Source organism: Papaver somniferum, unplaced genomic scaffold, assembly GCF_003573695.1.
Source record: "Papaver somniferum cultivar HN1 unplaced genomic scaffold, ASM357369v1 unplaced-scaffold_133, whole genome shotgun sequence".
In the NCBI taxonomy this organism is placed as follows: domain Eukaryota; kingdom Viridiplantae; phylum Streptophyta; class Magnoliopsida; order Ranunculales; family Papaveraceae; genus Papaver; species Papaver somniferum.
In genome coordinates, this window is record NW_020622492.1 from 5,993,941 (window position 1) to 6,000,800 (window position 6,860).

The window sequence follows — 6,860 nt, forward strand, 5'->3', positions numbered from 1 at the left end:
AAAAAGGGGTATTACAATTTTTTGTAATGGCAATTGGGGCCGTTACGAATTTTGCGTTGTAACGGCCTTTGTAACAAGCCTAAGCCGTTACTACGTGGCGTGCCGTAACAGGCAAGAGCCGTTACGAAATTTTGTAACATACAGTTGTAACATCTTGAAGCCGTTACGAATTTTTTGGTAACAGCAAATATTTTTACTGCCAGTCATTATTGACCTGGTCAAATTAGTCAATATAGACCAATTTTGACCAGTCAATATTGACCGGCAGTTCATTTTTCTGCCGGAAATACGCCTGGCATTCCAAATATCCTACATACATCTTTCATTTATCCATAATCTACATTCAATATTTTTTTCAATCAATTCATATCAACATTCAATCAATTCAAAGAAGAATAAAAATTCAAAAAGAATAGAAATTCTATTAAGTACCAAAAAGATATGTTATTGTTAAGTATCAAATTCTGAGGAAAGTCATAGAAACCTACTAAGTTCCTAAGTTCAGTTCATTCTCTAAATCACTATAAGCAGAAAGTTACTCAAAACTTGCAGCTACAAAGGGAGCTAATGGATGCCATTTAATGGTAGAACCTCTCGCTTGAATATGCTTTCTGGGGTATAAGCCCTCTTGTCCTTCCAACATCTCAAGTAGTCGGAGAAACACCAACGGGAAACCCCTCGAAAGATCTGCCACCGCATAGATGAGGAGATATGAAAACAACAGTAAGACATCTTAGAAGGATACTATGTGCCATAAAATTCATGTATGATTTCTAATCCATGACTATTTATAACAGCTATGTTGCTGCAACCGTGAAAATAGCCAGAAAACTAAACAATCATGCAAAGCACATCCATTGAGAATATACAACAAAACTATGTGAAGGAAACTTGGAAGATATCAATTAGTGGCAAACAACGTAAGGATAAAGGATCGAGTAAGAGTACATCTAATGGCATTTTAAGCTTTAAATAGTGGAAACCCAAAATGCCAAGTAACAATCAATGAAAAGAGAAAAAAATGAGGAGTATGGTAGTAGACTTAGCATAAGAACACTTACTATTAGAACCCCAAATGGAGCCAACCATTCAATCCCTTAAGCTTTCATTAGTTGGTTAAGCTTTGATCACTCCAGCTGCATCAAGCAAAACAAAGAAGCAGAGAAACGAAAAACGTAAGTATCAGCTATGAAAAACAAATATTGTAACTTATATCCGGTAATTGTTTCACAATGCTCAGAGGTCAAATAAACGGAAAGATAATGAAACATACAAAAAAGAAGAGATACCTGGAACTTTTGACTATCAACTGTGAACTGTAGATGGTAGAGTTGCAGGTGGTGAAGCTGCAACTACTTGTGCAAAATCTTCTTCGTCAAAGCTTTTTCATCATAACTGCGAGGCAAGAAAAACAAACAGAAAATCATACCATTACAAGAATTGATAAGCAATAGAACCCATGTCATGATTATAAATGATTACCATGATTGCCAATATCTTACCATGATTACCATGGTTGCAGGTTGTAAAAGTTGTTCCTCCAACTCAGCTCCTTCCAACTCCTCGAGTTCAGATTCCAATTCATCCTGCAAACAACAAAGATAACTATCACTCTCCGGTCAAGGTTAATTTTAATCTTAACAAATATAAATAAAATGCAAAATGTTACCCCACCAAAGTCAGCAGCTGCTCCAATGGGGTTTCACAACGCTCCCTGAACCTGCTTCATGTTCTCAATCTTCTCATTAATCTCATCTGTCATCTGTGTTTCTGTAATACAGTTCAAACAGATTAGTTACCTAGAAGTGATATTCCTGCTCAAATAGACTAGTTACTTAGAAGAAAATAAAATAACGGATAGATGAAGACAAATGCCTTTACACAAAATTGAGCTGCATGTATACCTGCGAAAACCCACTCAGTGAAACTTCATCTGCATAAGATAGCTGAAGACAGTAAGTGAGAACAATTAGTGAGTAAAGCTCATATTTATAACAAATCTCCTACAAAAGAATGAAACAAGTGAGCAACTAGTGAACTCAATCCTTTCTCAAGGCAAGAACGAAGAAAAGAACTGAACTCACAAAGCAACAAATAACCAGAGGAAATACCAAAGCTTCGGGTGAATCCATAGCCCCCTTGGAGTACTTCCTCTTCTCTATTTCTTTTACTAGAAATCGACCTGCCAAAACTATTTCAGCAGGTAAAACTGCTGGCCAATGTACACCGCCACATACATATCTGTGTGCAGCCACCCAGGTAGGATTTGAATCAGCAACAGGGTGCCCAGAATTGTTCTCCAATGAGATCCTCTCAACATATCGCTTAAGGTCAGTCGATACATTTCCTGAAGTAGGATTACCGTTTAGATCAGTCCCAGGCTTTTGACCAATTGCTTGCTTTTGGAAATACTGGGAACAGTACAGTGTCATTGAACATAATGAACAGGGAAGTGGCCCTACTATCATATCAACAATTATAATTCAATCTTTAGGGCGAGGCAAAAGAAAAAAAATGCTTGGCTATGACGCGGCTGCATTATGTGAACCACCTTCTGTAACATCATACAGCTAAGTAGGAGTTAACATAAATCATAGATAATGAGTCATATTCCAAAAATACGTAGTACCTTAACAGAAACTGGGGTCACCCAATAGGAGCATTTTCTAGAATTCACGATAAAGATAACAAAACTGCTTGTCTTAAAAAGTCATAACAGTGGAAATGTACTAACCAATGGAGCTACAATTCATATTGCTGGCCTTCTTAGGTGAGTTTTTTACTCCGCGACTTTGTGTTTTAATTATCTCAAGTTCCTCTTTTATATTACTGTTTCCACCCTAGGAAAGTTCCATGTTCATGGCATATCTAGATCCTGGATTGCATCCTCGTAGTTTCCCATAGAAGAATTTGCCATCCCTCTCCTATACCAGGCCTGAAGCGATGACAAACAGTTTTGAGAAACGCAAACTCAACCTCTCGCAGTTGGGTTAGACTACGGAAAAAATAAAACGCAATTCAGTGCTAGAAGATGCATCCAACTATGAGGTTTTTACCATAATGCAAACTTTATAAGCAAAAGATTCAATTGAGAAAAAATGTGCAGCATATCTGCTTTAAAGGTTGATATTTATTCATGTATATTATCTTTTCCAGGAGGTGATTCCAACAAATAAAGTTTAAGCAATTCATGTATCATTATCTTACATTCAGAAAGAACAACCTTACCTTTGTGTAGGAAGGAAGACGTACAACAACTCGATTGCAGTCTCGTACACTCTCAACTGTAAGGCCTATTTTCTAGATAAAAGAACATGAAGGTAGTGAGATAACTACAAATAACTGGAAAGACCATAAACAGTTGACTGATATAAAAAAAGCATGAGCCTAACCCAACACTTTTCAACATACATTACTTTGATCTTGGAGAATATTTATTCTAAGTAAAGAACATATTGCTTAACTCAAAAACGGACAATATAAAAAGGGTGAATGATGAACAAGCTTAAGCCAGGCACATTGAATCTTTGCCTCGATCTCCTTTTCCATTACTTGCTCTTCGTGGATTTGACTTAAGACTGGTAAAAGTGCTTGTAACAAATATTTATAATATTTAAGTCTCTCTTCTGCCTCCATCTTCATTTTCTGGCTCTTCAAATCCTGCGCAAGGATGGAACTCATCAATTGAATAAGGTCAACTGGTTACTTTAATAAAGCCAACAGAAAGTACAAAAATATCAACCTTAGACATGTTGCCAAAATGCAATCATGGTTTTGCAATTATAGCTTCCACGACAAAATGGGAAAGACTCTGCAATCACTTCAGTTGTATGCCCAGGATACCTGTGCACCATGAACATAAAAACATAAATTAGTTCATATTAGATCAACTTCTCTATTACTGTTTAACTTCACAATTTTTGCAACAAACAACCACCCCTTTGTATTTCAAACCAACACATTGGTGACATCTTAAAAACTCCTCTTCTTTCCCCTACTTATTGACAACAAATAATTAATCTCATAAACAAAAAATCACAGAAAAATAAGGATATAAATTGTAATTGTAAATCAAAATATAAATGGAAAAAGTGTCTCCACAGACATCTTTATTCTCCACAGAAAAAGAATGTGGAGGTGGTGTTCTTCTGCTTCTTCTTCTACTTGTACTTCCACTAGCACAATTCTTCTCTTTGCTCTCCTGCCACCTTGTATCTGAATCTTCTGAATCTGTTTTTTTCTTAAGCCATTAATCTCATAAACTCCCCCTGTTTCCCCTCATCTTCTTCGTCTTAATTACACTGTCGAAATTCTCATTCTCCCCTTCCTCCTAAAAAATTCACGTTTCAAACAGAGTTCCCAACTCTCAAAACCCTAAAATGAATTTTACAGAATCCTAAATTCAATATTTCGATTAAACAAAAATTAGACAACATAGATGTGACTATGCAATGAAAAATGGAATTGGGTTTAAAGAAGTTATCGTTTTGAATCACCATGATCTTTATTGAAGCTCCCTTTGATGGAGAAAGAGATTCAACCTCTCTGAAATTTGTGTTCTTCCTTCAATAACACCTAATCATCTCCAAAAAAACTTAAAATCCACTCGATCAATCACTATTTCACTCGAAATCATTAACTTCAAAACTTTGAAAACCCATTAAAAAACCTAAATCTAGAACTCAAAATTTACTGAACCTTGTTTCATGAAGGAAGGTATGAAATCTAATCGACGGTTTATTGATTGTAACAGAGATTTGGTTGTTTTTGACGTTGTTGTTGATGGTGGTGTTAGTACAAAGGCGATTGTTAATGGTTCTCCAGGGAACAGAAGAAGAAGAAGATTGAAGAAAGAAAGAGAGATAATGGAATTTTGGTCGTCGAGTCATGGGAAAATCCGATCTGCTTTCATTAGGGTATACCCATATCACGCATGTGAATTGCACACGCATGGGAGGAAATATCCTCTAGCGTTTTTCAGTTTGGGTGGAAACACAATGGAACGCGTGTCAATGGCACACGTACAGACTCCATGTGTTACGACCCAGGTATGACGAAGCGTGTAGTTGGCACGCCTATAAAAAATTTCGTAACGGCGGGCCTCTGTTACAAAACTTTCTAAAATTCGTAGCGGCAAGAGCCTGCTACAAATGTTTTCGTAACGGCCATTTGTAACGGGATTTTGTAACGACCAATAAGCCGTTACGAATGTCTGTTACTAATCTGGAAATTTGGTGTAGTGATGGTAATGTTCTGAAACCTTTTTTTTCATCATTTTTTTTGATGAAACCTTTTTCTGTCTTGTTGGTTTCATTATTTTTTTGCTGTGTTGTTTTGTCATTTTTTCCTGTTTCTTTTGATTTTATTTTGCAGAAATTTATCCTTTAGCTTATGCTGTGGTTTCAGCTGAGACTGATGCTAACTGTATATGTTTTATGGAGCATCTCAGGGATGTCGTTTCTCCTCAAAGACAACTCATATTTGTGAGTGATCGAGGTAGTGGTTTAGCCAACCAAATCCCTACCGTTTTTCCAGGTGCATATCATGGGTGGTGTTACTGGCACATGACAAACAATGTTAATGCATGCTTGCCTAAGTCAACCAAGACATATAACAATTGTGTGTTGAAGTTTTTTGAAAAATGTGCATATGTGAATACACATGTAGAGTTTAAGGAGAGTTGGGATGACTTGATGCTAGTTAAAAATCAGAAGCTACAAGATTATCTTAGGAGAGCTCCAGTTGATAAATGGGTTAGTTTTTTTTCCCGGGCTGTTGATATGGGGAGTTGTGCTCAAATGTTGCTGAATGTTTGAACGGTTGGGTTAAGGAAGAGAAGGAGATGCCCATTGTTGTCATGGTTGATAAAATACGACTGAAGCTTATGGAAATGATGTGCACCCGTCGTGAAGAATCTGTGACATCATTTGATTGGCGAGGAGTTTTGTGTCCAAAAATGGAAATTGAACTCTATAACAATAAGATGCATGGCCGTGATTACAGTGTTACCAAGTTGTCAGAATTTTTGTATGACGTTCATGCCTCATTAACACAAAGGGTTGATTTGAATGAAAAGACATGCTCTTGCAACCACTGGAAAATCAATGGCTTCCGTTGTCCCATGCTGTTAGGTGTATAATAGGGAATTGTGAAGATCCTTATGATTACGTTGAACGATACTTCACCACTAAATTCTATCAAGAGTCGTATTCAAGACCTATTCATCCAGTTCCCATAGTTGAAAGGCCTACGACAATTTCACCCAAGTCTGATGTTCATGGACCTAAAGTTTTTCCACAGTCAGGTCGCCCAAGTAAGAAGAAAAGGATTCCTAACACAGGTTCAATTCCCAAGAAGAAGATGAGAGCTTGTGTTGGATGCAATGAATTGAATACTCGTAATCGAAGGACATGCCCTAAGAAGCAGATTTGAAGTCTTTTTGAGACTGATTTACTTTTAATTTTAGTTCAGACTTCTTCTATTCTAATAGCATTTTAGAATACAGTTCGTCAACTTTGAGTATTAGTTTTATTTTAGACTACAATATGCTTTAGTCTACATTTTGAAAATTCATTTTGAGTATTTGACTGTTATTGCTCATTTATCTTCTTGTCTATATTTTTTTTACAGTTAAAACATGCTCATTTCCTGCTGTTTTTTTTTTTATCTTTGTTTCATTTATATTAAGTTTTCCTTGAAGGTTTCACCTGCAATAGGTTGGAACCCTTTTTGGTTTCATCATTTCTTCTGTTATTTTGTAACCAATACAGGTTGGAACTATTTTTGGTAAGATCACTGCTTTTTGTAACTTTGCATTGTTGAGTTTTCCTAATTGGCTTGGCTTTTTTTTCCTTTAACTT

The 6,860-nt window shown here is 36.4% G+C and overlaps 1 long non-coding RNA gene across 11 annotated transcripts; it reads right to left on the reverse strand.

Annotated features, from left to right (window-relative positions):
- Nucleotides 1-276: 276 nt before the first annotated feature.
- On the reverse strand, nucleotides 277-4,870 carry LOC113333501. Of its 11 annotated transcripts, none has more exons than XR_003352088.1 (11): nucleotides 4,497-4,870; nucleotides 3,743-3,843; nucleotides 3,229-3,660; nucleotides 2,735-2,935; nucleotides 2,112-2,347; nucleotides 1,905-1,946; nucleotides 1,675-1,770; nucleotides 1,503-1,586; nucleotides 1,290-1,395; nucleotides 1,062-1,136; nucleotides 277-687 (listed from the first exon to the last, which is right to left on the reverse strand). It is a non-coding gene; the product is annotated as an uncharacterized LOC113333501 (long non-coding RNA). The 11 variants fall into 11 exon arrangements; XR_003352084.1 differs by having other exon boundaries at nucleotides 3,743-4,330; XR_003352082.1 differs by having other exon boundaries at nucleotides 3,743-4,374.
- Nucleotides 4,871-6,860: the final 1,990 nt, after the last annotated feature.